Consider the following 15,725-nt stretch of genomic DNA (forward strand, 5'->3'; position numbering starts at 1 on the left):
AGCGCCCGCACACAAAAAACAAACAAATGCGGGACGGGGTGGGTTAAAAGTTGGAAGAGTCAGTGGCAGGGGGAGGACAGAGGCAGGGTCCGAGTGAAGCAGGAGCAGAAGCAGAGTGTGAATGAGAGAATGTAAAAAGAACAACAAAAGCTGCGGGACAGGGTGGGTTTAGCCACTGGAAATGAATTTCTCCATTGTGGCTATAATAATGATCCGATCGGATCCCAATGGTGATCTGATCTGGCGATCTGGTGATCTTTTAGTTTTCTTTTATCTTCAAAACTGTAGCTTTGGGAGGTTTTCGCCCTTTTGCGGGGTCGGAAAGGGGCGGGGCTAATTTTTTAAATACACTGGTTTCAGTGTGAGCATACAGCAGTCCGGAGCCAAAATTTGGGGGCTCTAGCTCTTATAGTCTCTGAGAATTAGCCGACAAACAAGACGGACAGACGGACAGACAGACATGGCTCTATCGACTCGGCTATTGATGCTTATCAAGAATATATCTACTTTATGGGGTCGTGCGTTCTTCTGTGCGTTACATACATCCACTTTTGTGCACAAATAAAAAATACCCTATTTAATCTTCTAGTACCGGGTATAAAAAACAAAATAAAACTAACTTTAGGAGAGGAATTGTTGATTTAAGACGAGGAAGGGAAGGAACAAAGGAATAAAGTTGCTAGTGTGTCGAAGTTGTGCATTTTTCTACAACTCATTGAGGATGAAAGGTTTATTAAAAGTACTCTACAATGGTAGGATGGCAGTCTCACAGTTACATCCCAGTTGAAGCCACCCAGAGGGCAAAACGTTGTTCTGCACTGATTCAATACAGATCTTATGTATGTCATACTGTACGCACTATACACATGAGCCGTATTTTAAAATCGGACAAACAACCGATATACAGAGAGCCTTCGTTATATAGGGGTCATCAAATTCATTTGACCACCTCTTTATAAACCCAAGCACACCCATGGCTTTATTTACCATTTCAGCAAACTTGGGAGTCTAGTTTAACACCAAGAGCATTCATTAGACCATTCCCTAAGGAATGGCGTTTTTAGTTTTCTTTTATCTTCAAAATTGTAGGTTTAGGAGGTTTTCGCCCTTTTGCGGTGGCAGAAGGACGCGGGGCTCCTTTTTGAAATACACTGGTTTACACTGTGAGCATACATCAGTCTGGAGCCAAAATTTGGTGGCTCTAGCTCTTATAGTCTCTGAAAACTAGCAGACAGACAGACATGGCTCTATCGACTCGGCTATTGATGCTGATCAAGAATATATATACTTTATGGGGTCGGAAACGCTTCCTTCGGTGCGTTACATACAACTGTTATTCGCACAAATACAATATACCCTATTTACTCTTCGAGTACCGGGTATAAAAAGAAACAATTCCTATACATGAACTAGCATGTATTACATTTATTTCCATTTTTAATTTTTTTAATTTTTTCGAGCGCTTCGAGCTCTATTATGTTAAGACACCTACCCGGCTGGGCTGTTAACAAAATGTTTTAAGCTGTTTTCCTGTTGGTTCCATGTACTTCTCCACAGGGTCTTGCCGAAAGGAGGGAGGGGATGGGGCGAAGGAGACGTTTTACAACTTCGCCCTGGGCGAAAATATTCCTTGTCACGGCGCTGCTGCTCCAATAATCCAAGAAGGCTGCAGAAGTTATTCGTAGACATATGCAAATTCTCAAAGAATACTAATGTCGTCTCCATCATATTTTCTAACTGCGGAATGTCCAAAGGGAATTGTTAGATTTGTTCCCATACATATGCACAATGTATATAAGTTGTAATACTCACATGTATAGAAAAACGACCCTTTATGTTTCTTTCCCTCAGATATAGGTTTACTCAACGATGTCGGGATTGATTGCCCTCCTCCACCGCTACGACAAGAGCCTCCAATCCCAACAAAAGGAGGGTCCTGCTTCAATGCATTTATTTTTCCATTTTTATACCCGGTACTCGAAGAGTAAATAGGATATATTGTATTTGGGGAATAAAGGTTGTATGTAACGCACAGAAGGAAGCGTTTCCGACCCCATAAAGTATATATATTCTTGATAAGCATCAATAGACGAGTCGATAGAGCCATGTCTGTCTGTCCGTCTTGTTTGTCGGCTAGTTTTCAGAGACTATAAGAGCTAGAGAAACCAAATTTTGCATCCAGACTGCTATATGCTCACACTGAAACCAGTGTATTTAAAAAATGAGCCAAGCCCCCTTCCGCCCCCGCAAAAGGGCGAAAACCTCCCAAATCTACAGTTTTGAAGATAAAAGAAAACTAAAAACGCCATTCCGTAGGAAATGGCCATATCTAACAGATCACCAAATTGGGATCCGATCGGATCATTATTATAGCCACAATGGAGATATTAATTTCCAGTGGCTAAACCCACCCTGTCCCGCAGCTTTTGTTGCTTATTTTATATTCTCTCATTCACACTCTGCTTCTGCTTCACTCGGCCCCTGCCTCTGCCCTCTCCCTGGCGTTGACTCTTCCGACTTTTAACCAAGGCTCGGTTTTTAACGCTCTGTATTATTGCACAGAATGTGCAGACCATTGGAGCATCAAAGTTGCGTACACGAAATTTTCATAGATGGTGCCACTTTCGAAAAATTTGCTGTGAAACCTATCGGTCATTATTGCACAGAATGTGCAGACCATTGGACCATCAAAGTTGCGTACAAGAAATTTTCATAGATGGCGCCACTTTCGAAAAATTTGCTGTGAAACCCATCGGTCCAATTTTATTGCTGTTTTAAATATCTCATAAATTGGAAAATATTAACTGATCCAATTTGTTTGATGCATTTTATTTAGTAGGCTTTTACTACGTGTTCTGCAATGTGAACGATATCTAGTGGTTGACGGTGTCTTCTACATCTAGATGTAGTCCAGAGTGCCGGGTATAAAAGTTGTGACGCGTAAGAAGCGTCTCACACGTCCCTTCTAGTTTAATTTCTCACTGTTTGGAAATATGTGGGAAAGGAACTATTTGGAGGCTCCGCGATATTTGTATCTTATATATATTTTTTTACTTTTATTTAATATAAATATATTTCTCTGTACACGGGGGCTTTTTATGGGCTGACATAATAAACATTCAGAACAATTCACTTACATTCTGTATTTTTCTTCTGGCTGCTGCGTTGTTTAAATAAAATTAATTAATGTTTTCGACCGGTTGAGCGCTGGTCCACGGTAAGCGTCGGTTTGTTGTATTAGAATTTTTTCTTTTGAGGCGAGGGTGGGCCCTTCAGCCTTTTTTTTTCCTTGTAGATCTTCTTGGAGGCAGCGAGGGATGCCCTTCAGCTTATTTTCTTATTATTTTTTTATACCCGGTACTCGAAGAGTAAATAGGGTATTTTGTATATTGTATTTGTGCGAATAAAGGTTGTATGTAACGCACAGAAGGAAGCGTTTCCGACCCCATAAAGTATATATATTCTTGATCAGCATCAATAGCCGAGTCGATAGAGCCATGTCTGTCTGTCCGTTTGTCCGTCTTGTTTGTCGGCTAGTTCTCAGAGACTATAAGAGCTAGAGCCACCAAATTTTGCATCCAGACTGCTATATGCTCACACTGAAAAGGCGAAAACCTCCCAAATCTACAGTTTTGAAGATAAAAGAAAACTAAAAACGCCAGTCCGTAGGAAATGGCCATATCTATCAGATCACCACATTGGGATCCGATCGGATCATTACTATAGCCAGAATGGGGAAATTAATTTCCAGTGGCTAAACCCACCCTGTCCCGCAGCTTTTGTTGCTTATTTTACATTCTCTCATTCACACTCTGCTTCTGCTTCACTCGGCCCCTGCCTCTGCCCTCCCCCTGGCGTTGACTCTTCCGACTTTTAACCAAGGCTCGGGTTTTAACGCTCTGTATTATTGCACAGAGTGTGCAGACCATTGGACCATCAAAGTTGCGTACAAGAAATTTTCATAGATGGTGCCACTTTCGAAAAATTTGCTGTGAAACCTATCGGTCATTATTGCACAGAATGTGCAGACCATTGGACCATCAAAGTTGCGTACAAGAAATTTTCATAGATGGCGCCACTTTCTAAAAATTTGCTGTGAAACCCATCGGTCCAAGAATGTACCAATTTTATTGCTGTTTTAAATATCTCATAAATTGGAAAATATTAACTGATCCAATTTGTTTGATGCATTTTATTTAGTAGGCTTTTACTACGTGTTCTGCAATGTGAACAATATCTAGTGGTTGACGGTGTCTTCTACATCTAGATGTAGTCCAGAGTGCCGGGTATAAAAGTTGTGACGCGTAAGAAGCGTCTCACACGTCCCTTCTAGTTTAATTTCTCACTGTTTGGAAATATGTGGGAAAGGAACTATTTGGAGGCTCCGCGATATTTGTATCTTATATATTTTTTTTTACTTTTATTTAATATAAATATATTTCTCTGTACACGGGGGCTTTTTATGGGCTGACATAATAAACATTCAGAACAATTCACTTACATTCTGTATTTTTCTTCTGGCTGCTGCGTTGTTTAAATAAAATTAATTAATGTTTTCGACCGGTTGAGCGCTGGTCCACGGTAAGCGTCGGTTTGTTGTATTCGAATTTTTTTCTTTTGAGGCGAGGGCAGCGAGGCAGCGAGGGATGCCCTTCAGCTTATTTTCTTATTTTTTTATACCCGGTACTCAAAGAGTAAATAGGGTATTTTGTATATTGTATTTGTGCGAATAAAGGTTGTATGTAACGCACAGAAGGAAGCGTTTCCGACCCCATAAAGTATATATATTCTTGATCAGCATCAATAGCCGAGTCGATAGAGCCATGTCTGTCTGTCCGTTTGTCCGTCTTGTTTGTCGGCTAGTTCTCAGAGACTATAAGAGCTAGAGCCACCAAATTTTGCATCCAGACTGCTATATGCTCACACTGAAAAGGCGAAAACCTCCCAAATCTACAGTTTTGAAGATAAAAGAAAACTAAAAACGCCAGTCCGTAGGAAATGGCCATATCTATCAGATCACCACATTGGGATCCGATCGGATCATTACTATAGCCACAATGGGGAAATTAATTTCCAGTGGCTAAACCCACCCTGTCCCGCAGCTTTTGTTGCTTATTTTACATTCTCTCATTCACACTCTGCTTCTGCTTCACTCGGCCCCTGCCTCTGCCCTCCCCCTGGCGTTGACTCTTCCGACTTTTAACCAAGACTCGGTTTTTAAACCTCTGTATTAGAAAAAGAGTGACCATCAAAGTTGCGTACAAGAAATTTTCATAGATGGCGCCACTTTCGAACAATTTGCTGTGAAACCTATCGGTCCAAGAATGTACCAATAATATTGCTGTTTTAAATATCTCATAAATTGGAAAATATTAACTGATCCAATTTTTTTGATGCATTTTATTTAGTAGGCTTTTTACTACATGTTCTGTAATGTGAACGATATCTAGTGGTTGGCGATGTCTTCTACATCTAGATGTAGTCCTGAGTGCCGGGTATAAAAGTTGTGACTTGTTATCTCTTTCGTGTCACGTTCTCCGGTACATGTAAAAAAAATCAAATTCGAATTTGCGCAACTTTTTTTTTTAATGGATCGAAACAGCGCGAGAGCGAAGAATGCACTTAAACGAACTGTTTTAGTTTTGGTTTTTAATTTTTAACCCCTTTGGGCGCCAATTATTATATTTCTCCAAGGTACCGTGGCTTCGGCCAACGGAATTGAGAGACGAATTTAGTGTTCAAGTATTTATTGCCGGCACTACAGGCTCGGTTGAATATGAGTGTAAAACTAAAGTACAAAAGTATGAATTATAAATTGGTACGCCGCGGACGGCTCCATCGCTTGAGCAGCGCTGCCCGCCAGCGCTCTCCGATTCCGTCGCGTCAGCTCCACGTGCAGACGTTCTTGGCGGATGTTTATGCAACGGACGAAATATGATGCCAGTTCAACTCGATGCCCGTCCACTCCAGCGCTGTATCAGCATTCTTACAAAGTAAGAACATTGCCGATACGCTGCCGTTGGTGGGGAGTGTTAACTTGTATATACCTACATTTTGTTTTACTTCTTTTAATTTCTGCGCATATATCGTTGAGGTTACGTTAATATGTACAAATGTACTTATGTGAATTTTCAACGAGATATGTATGTATATGTAAATAAAAATTAATACATTGCTTCTTTTATATTCTTTAGATGCAGTCGATTTGCCAAAATAGTCTGCCAATACTTACTTGGTAAATTAGAGGTTTCATCGCTTATATTTCACTTATTCATACATTTTTCACAAATTAAAATTACAAGATACGTGGGCACTGCACATCTTAAAACCTTAAAAAGTAGTCATGTCATGTCGATTGAGTCATGTCTGTCCGTCCGACTAGTTGAGCGCCTAGATCTTTTGAAGATACAAGAAAACGCCATTCCGTAGGAAATGACCATATCTATCAGATCACCGAATTCGGATCATATTGGATCATTATTATAGCCAGAATGAAGAAATTAATTTGCAGTGGCTAAACCCACCCCGTCCAGCAGCTTTTTATGTTTTTTCACATTCGCTCATCCCACACTCAGCTTCGCCCAGTGTGCCGCTCTTGGGGAGGGGGGAGAGCTAAAAGTTATGTAGAAGTAAATGTATGACAGACGAAGAAAAAATTTAAAGTTGGAAAAAACCGCTAAGGTGAGTACCGTGTATAAAAGTTGTGACGCGTAGGAAGCGTCGCACACGTCCCTTCTATTTTTTTAAACAATTGTAAAAGATGGTTATACCCGGTACTCGAAGAGTAAATAGGGTACATTGTATTTGTGAGAATACCAGTTGTATGTAACGCACAGAAGGAAGCGTTTCCGACCCGATCAAGTATATATACTCTTCATCAGCATCAATAGCAGAGTCGATAGAGTCATGTCTGTCTGTCCGTCTGTCCGTCTTGTATGTCGGGCGAGATAAAGGAGATATAGATGTAGATGTAGATGACAGAGGAAGAAAAAATATTAAATTAGACAAAAACCGCTAAGATACAGATGTAGTACTGAGTACCGGGTATAAAAGCTGCGACGCTTAAGAAGCGTCTCAAACGTCCCTTCTCGTTTTAATCTAATTTCATAAACGCAGTGAATTAGAAAATTAATATTTTTGTGAACTTATGTTATATTTTTATATGTATGCTCCATATATTCCTAAGGAACGCATCTAGATGCATGCCAAAGATGTTTTCTGTAAGGCTTCTTTCGGAAACTATTCTGGAAGGGAAACCCGGGCGTTTTACGAAGTCTAAATTACAACAACCACCACTTCTAAAAAGGAAGGATTCTGGCGTGTTTTACCCCCTGTAAAATTGAAGCGAAAACGTAACGCATATCGTACGCATGCTTAGTGAAAGAGGGAGCGATACAGAAGTACTGTTTGGAAGCAACAAGGAACGACTGGGTGGGAAGTCAACGCACCAACACATACATTACGTGCAGTGTCCGTGCAAATCAAGAAAAACCCGGTTTGGAGCGCTAATAAATAACAAGGAAAACTTGTGTATCATTGGCTGCACTCTTGTGTCCGATCTAGTATACCCCACAGTACCAGAAAACATCGATGACGACGTAATTACAATTGTGCAGTGAATTTTCGCTGTTTTTTGGTCAAATGTATTCATATGAAAATACATAATGCATTATTTTTTACCTGGTGTTCAGTGTTTCAGTTAAATAATTGTATTAAATTGTATCTTAAATGTATGCGTTTTACACAAAATTTCAATTTGCAAACGGTCCATCAACAAAAACCGAAAAACCAATCCTAAAGTCGAACAGGTACACATTTTGACGGGAGTTTTGTCTTTTTTTTTTGGATGACCATATCAACAAAATACAGAACATTTTTGAGACGGTCTCATCCTGGAAGGATTTTGAAAGTAAGTTTAAGCAAATAAGCAAACAAAAACAAGTATATATTAATTAATTCACTTAATTTCAGAGGTGATTCAGAAAAAGAGCACGAAAAAATAACAATTTGGGAAATACGAACAGCAGCTTAACTAAAAGGTTCTGTGAAAAAAACACAGAACAAAACGAAATGTAAATTTTATAATTAAAAGGAAATAAAAAAGTTTTATACTCAATTTGCACAAGTTTTTTTTTTTCAGAAAAATCTTTACCTATTAATGCATTACTTTTTGGAGAAATTCATCACTTATTTATGCATTATTTTTTAGGAAAATTCAGCACTTATTAATGCATTATATTTTAGGTAAACTCATCTCTTATAAATGGGTGTGCTCTCGACGAGTCTCGTCATCACTTATGCTCCTAGGACATCTCCGTGTTAACTACATCAGATTTTTGTATGAAAAGTCATCGCTTTTGTCAGATGGATAAATGACGATATGTCGTCGCTTACACATCGATGACCCGTACTGCAGGGTACTGCATGGTTAGTGTTTCAGCCTAGTACTCAGATCCAAAAACGTTTGCAAACGGTGCAATTACGGAGTAAAGGGTACTGTTAAATGGGAATCCATACTCATATTCCATTCCTAGAATACTCATACATATGTATAAACAAACGACCCTCCTGGTTTCTTTCCTGCATATATGGGTCTACTCAATGTTGTCGGCGCTTTTTCCGTTGATTGGCCTCCTCCACCGCCAATGCAAGAGAAACCAATTCCATTAAAATAAATTTCCTGAACGGATCGATTTTAATTTCATTATTTTAATTACCTTCTATTCACTTTTCACATAGTTTCAAAAAGTAAAAAAAGCAAAACACTGCCCAGTGTAACCGAACGGAATGCGCCTTTCACCTCTGGCCACACTCTTCCGCTCACAAAGTATAGTGCACAGTTTGCTAGTAAATGTTATTTCGGATCTGAGTCCTAGGCTTCACGCAAAGAAGGAAACTTTTCCGACCTAATAAAGTATATATATACTTCATCAGAATCAATATCCGAGTCGATAGAGCCATATCTGTCTGTCCGTCTTGTTTGTCGGCTAGTTCTCAGAGACTATAAAAACTAGAGGCACCAAATTAATCCTACATACGTATTTTCACGAACCTTAGCAGCAGCGTTAGCAGCTCCGAACTGTGCAATCATTCGAATGTCGTTTATGTTTCCCACTGTCCGTAGTTCGCCACTTTGCTTGGGTGTAATAAAGATAAGAGCGCTCAACCTTGAATATCGTTTAAGAGCGGCTAAAGCTTGACACACGACATTATTAGGGTATCCACATTTTTGAAGATCAGAGAAATCTAAAAACGCCATTCCGTAGTGAATAATTATATCTATCAGATCACCGAATTGCGATCCGATTGGATCATTATTATAGCCAGAATGACGAAATTAATGTTCAGTGGCTGCGTCCACCCCGTCCAGCAGCTTATTTTTTTGTTTTGCACATTCTCCCATTCCACACTGTTTCGTGTAGTGTGCAGTTCTAGGGGAGGGGGAAGTGATGTAGATGGCGATGACATAAGTAGATAAGATGTAAAATGTGTTTTTGTGTCATTACTATAAGGATCTAAGGTTTAGTCTCTTCTAATTACGCTTATGTATGGATGCGTATATTATATTTATATATTGTCTATGTTTCGTGTGGCGCAGTAGCCTCTATACCTGCAGAAAAGCCTTCGGGCTTACTTCGTGACATGGGGAAAACATACACGGTTGGGCACCCGTGGATCCTGGCGTCAACCATGCAACTACCAATATGGACGGACTACTGTATTCCGATGGATCACCTCTCTACGCCTTTCCAGGTGTCCATCACGCTTAACCTTGTAACGTTGTACATGTATATAATGTATATAATGATGGATCAAACTTACCCGGCCGCGTGGGAGGGGCCGTCTACCGCGACGAGCTAAACAGCAGTAATTTCTTCAGGCTCCCGGGCTACTGCAGCTTGGTTCAAGCGGAGGTTCTGGTTGTGTGTCTTCTCAGACAGCCAGCCAGCGATTAAAACACTAGCAGCAGACCATCACCTGTGCGCATGTCGATTGAAAAAACGATGGGGAGGCCTGTATAGGCTCAGCAGAACACAGGCAGAGTGCAAGCGAGAGAAAAATAAATGTCATCGCTGATTAATTTCTTCATTCTGGCCATAATAACGATCCAATCTGATCCAGGTTCTGCAATGGTAGATATGGGCATTCTCTTTCTCGTATCTTCATAATTGTGGATGCCACAGATTTTCGTAACACTTATAGCTTATATAACTAATATCATAACATTCTGGATTCTAAATTCGGTTTCTCTAGATCTTGGTTTCACAAACCTAACATACCCATTATAAAGATGCATCTATTAACCTCTAATTTTATAGTTGACTATTGTGTCATAATAGCTACGTTGGTATATGTAGGTACAGTGAATACAGTAAAAACGAGGAGAGACGTGTAAGACGCTTCTTACGCGTCACAACTTTTATACCCGGCACTCAGTACTACATCTGTATCTTAGCGGTTATATGTCAAATTTTAAATTTTTTCATCTGTCATCTACATCTATAACACTTCTCACACCAACACGCTGATTAAGCTCGCCCCCTTCCCTAGACCCACACACTGCAGACTCGAGGCAGAGGCAGAGGCCGCTGACTACACGAAGCTGAGTGTGAATAAGAGAATGTGAAAAAAACAAAAAAAGCTGCTTGACAGGGTGGGTGCAGACACCGCAAAATTAATTTCTTCATTGTGGCTATAATAATGATTTATGGTCATTCCCTACGGAATGGAGTTTTTAGTTTTCTTTTATCTTCAAAATTGTAGGTTTGGGAGGTTTTCGCCCTTTTGCGGGGCGGGGCTCATTTTTGAAATACACTTGTAACAGTGTGAGCATACAGAAGTCAGGATGCAAAATTTGGTGGCTCTAGCTTTTATGGTCTCTGAGATCCAGGCGCTCAACAACACGGACGGACAGACAGACATGGCTCAATCGACTCGGCTATTGATGCTGATCAAGAATATACATACTGTATGGGGTCGGAAACATTTCCTTCGGTGCGTTACATACTACAGTTAATCACACAAATACAATACACCCTATTTACTCTTCGAGTACCGGATATAAAAATGAAAAACAGAAGGGACGTATAAGAAGCGGACAATATTGACGAGGAGAAGATAATAGAATGGATATCGCTGTTGGAAACACTGTAGCCAGGAAGATTTTGGTCGTGTGTGCGTGATTCTACTAAATATCAAATTTTAAGTACAAATATACATATGTATACTAGCTGACCCGGCGAACTTCGCACCGCCTAAGAGTCAATGAATGTCGTGTTTCTTTTTAGCTGAACTAATTTAGGCTTTGATGAACGTAAAACAATGATACAAAATAATATGTTTATATAGATAGAAACAAAAAAGTACCAACTTGATAGCGCGTGATTTCATCGTTGGTTTTTGATGTTTGGATACCAAAAACCGCCATATCGCTCCCTTTCGTGACATATTTACAAATGTAATTAATTGAACGAATTGCAATCACTTGGCATGCGCTCTAAAGCAGTCTTGAACAGCCTGACCAATGCATGATGTTCATGAAGCGTTTGCTGTAGATCTTAGAGAATTGCTCTCTTCGTAGCTGTGCTGAGCCCTTGACGCCTGTCAAGTTGTTCTTCCATATTGCCCATATTGCAAGAATTTATGCTGTGCATCTTCTATAGGTTGCAATGATCCACTGCGATGGTAATAGGATTTTCATTCAAGCACTTTGTGGTAAACGACATTCTTTGTTTTTTGGTCAGGCGCAAGAAAAAATAAAGCGGATGGTTTGCCGACACGTGAGCATGCCACGTACAATTGACCATGAGAAAAACATTCATTTTCTAGATTGAGGCCACAAATAGTCAAGGATTGGCCCTGTCATGGCAAGACGAATCGGGAATTGAATTCGTTTAAACTCAAAGAGCATATCCGTTGGGATCATCGGAATCCTTGGAATAAGAACTTCATCTTTAAATTTTCCTTCAAGAGTCGACGCGTGAATTGCTCATCGGTTTTCTTATCACCAAACGCGTTCCATTGCACAGTTTTGGTTGGTTTAAATTTCTAAGCATGATGACTACCGAGCCAACTTTAAGTTTGAAATTGTGTGGTGGTAAACCAAGCACATCCAAGGAGTTTAAAAATAAAGTTGGATAATTAGTGGCTTCTTCTTCGTTTGTTACACAGTCGATAGATTTGAATGAATATAGAGTACCTACGATTTGATTTTGAATTAAAAGATTGAGGTCCTCTACATCTTTATTTTTAGCGGCAAAAATTTGTCGAAAATTTGGAGGAAATGAAATCAAACCGCTCGATTTGTGAACAGGAACACGGCCATTACTGCAGATAGATCGTTCAACAATGCAACTCTCATATTTACAGACAGTTAAAGTTTCGTTACATATCGCCAGAGATTTGATGCTTTGAGGCAAGCGTTTATTTCGTCTGCAGCAGTAGATCTTGGAATGACTGGTAGTGTTTGTCGGAAATCGCCAGATAATAAAATCATTGCACCACCAAAATATCTCGAGTCATTGCGCAGATCTTTTAATGTTCGGTCAAATCAATGACATGAGGAATGTCTTCCCAGTTCCACCGGGGGCATCAAAAAAAAATAAGCCGCCATTTCCATCATCAATTGCATTAATCAGTGTATCATAGACTTCCCTCTGCTTAGGATTCAACAGAGGTACATTCGTTTGAACTGATTGGATTAGTTCATGTGGATCATATTCATGTTCACGTTCCAATTCTCTATTAAATGCGTCATTCATTCCGCGAACTGGCGCTGGCATTCCTAACCTAACTAACAAACTGCCGCACATGAGGTAACACATATCTTCGATCAAGAGCAAAGTCTGGTTATGGATCTCCTCATTCACCTCAAGATTGTAATTTCTTGAGCTGACGCGAATTCTATGTAAAATATCTTAGGACATGTTATTTTTGTATTTGTTCCACAGGTCAAGTGGGTTCGATGGGAAGCATGTAGAAATGATGATAGCAAATAATGTGAGTATCTGACTCGGAGATGCAGAAATAATTGCTTCAGCGATTGTCTCGTATCGTTTTCAAGCAAATTTAGCTCTTGACATGCTGCACGAAATGTGGGGCACACGATACCATTAACAGTTCGCAGTGATTCAAATGATGTTGGCCCTCGAACATGTACCAGCAACAACCGCAAATAGAAACATTAATCATTCTTCGGATGAACTGTGTCAATACGACCAAGAGCATCAGTAGAACGCATACCTGGATGACAAGGAACTGCATCGCCTTGCTTCCGACGTTGAAATTTCTTCGACGTAGCGTTCCAAGTGTAATAACGTGGCATTTCTGAGTAGAGCAAAGTTCGTGCGAACGGATCGCTTTGACAAATCGCAAAGAATTTCTTCATTGTTTATGAATGAAGACGTAAGCGGAAGACAATGATATATGCATGCAACCATAAAGAAACTATAAGGAGGCCTCGTCGGTGGCAGAGTTACTCGCTGGTTCTGCCTTTGATCAGTGCTCGTTAGCTTGTCGACGCGGAAGGTTGGTTGCGGACGAAATTTTTTCTTCATAATCCATTGTCGTTGCCCTCACACTTGCAGCGAGAGCCCTCTCACTCGTACTTTTCACTCGCCCCTTCTGTATAGTGTTGCCGACGAGACCTCCTTATAGTTTCTTCATGCATGCAACTACTATTATATTGCGGATGTGTAATAAAATGTGTATGTAATTGAATATTTATTCAATTACATCCTTTTTAGAAACAAACATGTCTGCAAAATATTTGTTGCTATGCCGCTCCAAATGTTTACTTTGCTGTCAGCAAAAACAATAAAAGCGGAGAGTGCAGAACGTAAAACGTTTGCTATCTTTCTCTAGCGCTTGCCTCTCTGAGAGCTGAGAGAGCGTAATGAATAAGCAGGTGATCCCGTGGATCCTGGCGACAACCATGCAACTACCAAAGAGGACGGACTACTGTATTCCGATGGAACACCTCTCTACGCCTTTCCAGGTGTCCATCACGCTTAACTTTGTAACGTTGTACATGTATATAATGTATATAATGATGGATCAAACTTACCCGGCCGCGTGGGAGGGGCCGTCTACCGCGACGAGCTAAACAGCAGTAATTTCTTCAGGCTCCCGGGCTACTGCAGCTTGGTTCAAGCGGAGGTTCTGGCGATAAAAAAAGGCCATCTCTAAAGCCACAGGGAGAGTTCTCCCTAGAGAGACACTCATTGTGTCTCTTCTCAGACAGCCAACCAGCGATTAAAACACCATCATCATCAAAACGATGGGGAGGCCTGTATAGGCTCAGCAGAGCATAGTGCTCTGCCGTCACCCGAACCAATATGGGACACTGGTAGATTGGCACATTTGCCGCATGCCAATTACCGCCTTACTCTAACAAAAGCTAGATCTTGGTCTGCACAAGGCAGAGTGCAAGCGAGAGAAAAATAAATGTCATCGCTGATTAATTTCTTCATTCTGGCTATAATAACGATCCAATCTGATCCAGGTTCTGCAATGGTAGATATGGGCATTCTCTTTCTCGTCTCTTCATAATAGTGGATGCCACAGATTTTCGTAAAACTTATAGCTTATAGCACTTATATATCATAACATTCTGGATTCTAAATTCGGTTTCTCTAGATCTTGGTTTCACAAACCTAACATACCCATTATAAAGATGCATCTATTAACCTCTAATTTTATTTTATTTTTTTTTTTTTTGAGGTTTTAAGTTACCGCTCTACCCTTAGGTAGAGGGGAATTATTTGGCCACCCGCCTTTCAAGGGGGAAATCGCCACGTCGTAATATGTAACTTGGTTACAGCTTTGCTCCAATACTTACCTGGCGTAGAGGTTATGTTCCCCACGTGCTTGCAGTGTGCCCAGACACACGCTTCTCTTATTCCTCTAATTTTATAGTTGACTATTGTGTCATAATAGCTACGTTGGCATATGTAGGTACAGTGAATACAGTAAAAACGAGGAGAGACGTGTGAGACGCTTCTTACGCGTCACAACTTTTATACCCGGCACTCAGTCAGTGTAAGTGTACCTTATTGTTTTGTTTCGAATTTTAAATTTGACATTTTGTTTACATCTATATCCAAATAACTTCTCACGCCAACACGCTATTTTAGCTGGCCCCCCTTCCCTAGAGCCTCACACTGCATAGGCAGAGGCCTCACACTGCAGAAGCAGAGTGTGAATAAGAGAGTGTGCAAAAAACAAATAGAAGCTGAGGGACGGAGTGGGTTTAGTCAATGGAAATTAATTTCTTTATTCTGGCTTTAATAATGATCCAATCTGATCCCAATTCGGCGATCTGATAGATATGGTCTTTTATCTTCAAAATTTAGGCTGTGGGAGATTTTCGCGTTTTTTCAGGGCCGAAGGGTTCACTGGGTTCAGTGTGAGCATACAGCATTCTGGAGGTAACATTTGGTGGCTCTAGCTTTTTTGGTCTCTGAGATCCAGGCGCTCAACAAGTCGGACAGACAGACATGACATGACTTCTTTTTAAGGTTTTAAGGTGTGCAGTGCACACGTATCTTGTAATTTTAATTTGTGAAAAATTTATGAATAAGACATACATACAATAAGAAAGCATAATTTTGTATTTCAAAACTGAGCCCAAAAGGCCGAAAACTTACCAAATCTACAATTTTGAAGATACAAGAAAACAAGAAAACGCCATTCCGTAGGGAATGACCATATCTATCAGATCACCA

The 15,725-nt window shown here is 40.3% G+C and overlaps 2 long non-coding RNA genes across 2 annotated transcripts; one reads left to right on the plus strand and one right to left on the minus strand.

Annotated features, from left to right (window-relative positions):
- The first annotated feature begins 6,467 nt into the window (after nucleotides 1–6,467).
- Nucleotides 6,468–8,154, plus strand: LOC117591305. The gene is made up of 3 exons (XR_004574374.1): nucleotides 6,468–6,681; nucleotides 7,187–7,909; nucleotides 7,972–8,154. It is a non-coding gene; the product is annotated as an uncharacterized LOC117591305 (long non-coding RNA).
- A 1,231-nt stretch (nucleotides 8,155–9,385) lies between these two features.
- On the minus strand, nucleotides 9,386–10,186 carry LOC117591306. The gene is made up of 2 exons (XR_004574375.1): nucleotides 9,823–10,186; nucleotides 9,386–9,771 (listed from the first exon to the last, which is right to left on the minus strand). It is a non-coding gene; the product is annotated as an uncharacterized LOC117591306 (long non-coding RNA).
- Nucleotides 10,187–15,725: the final 5,539 nt, after the last annotated feature.

The sequence above is a fragment of the Drosophila guanche genome, unplaced genomic scaffold (genome assembly GCF_900245975.1).
Source record: "Drosophila guanche unplaced genomic scaffold, DGUA_6, whole genome shotgun sequence".
Lineage (NCBI taxonomy): Eukaryota > Metazoa > Arthropoda > Insecta > Diptera > Drosophilidae > Drosophila > Drosophila guanche.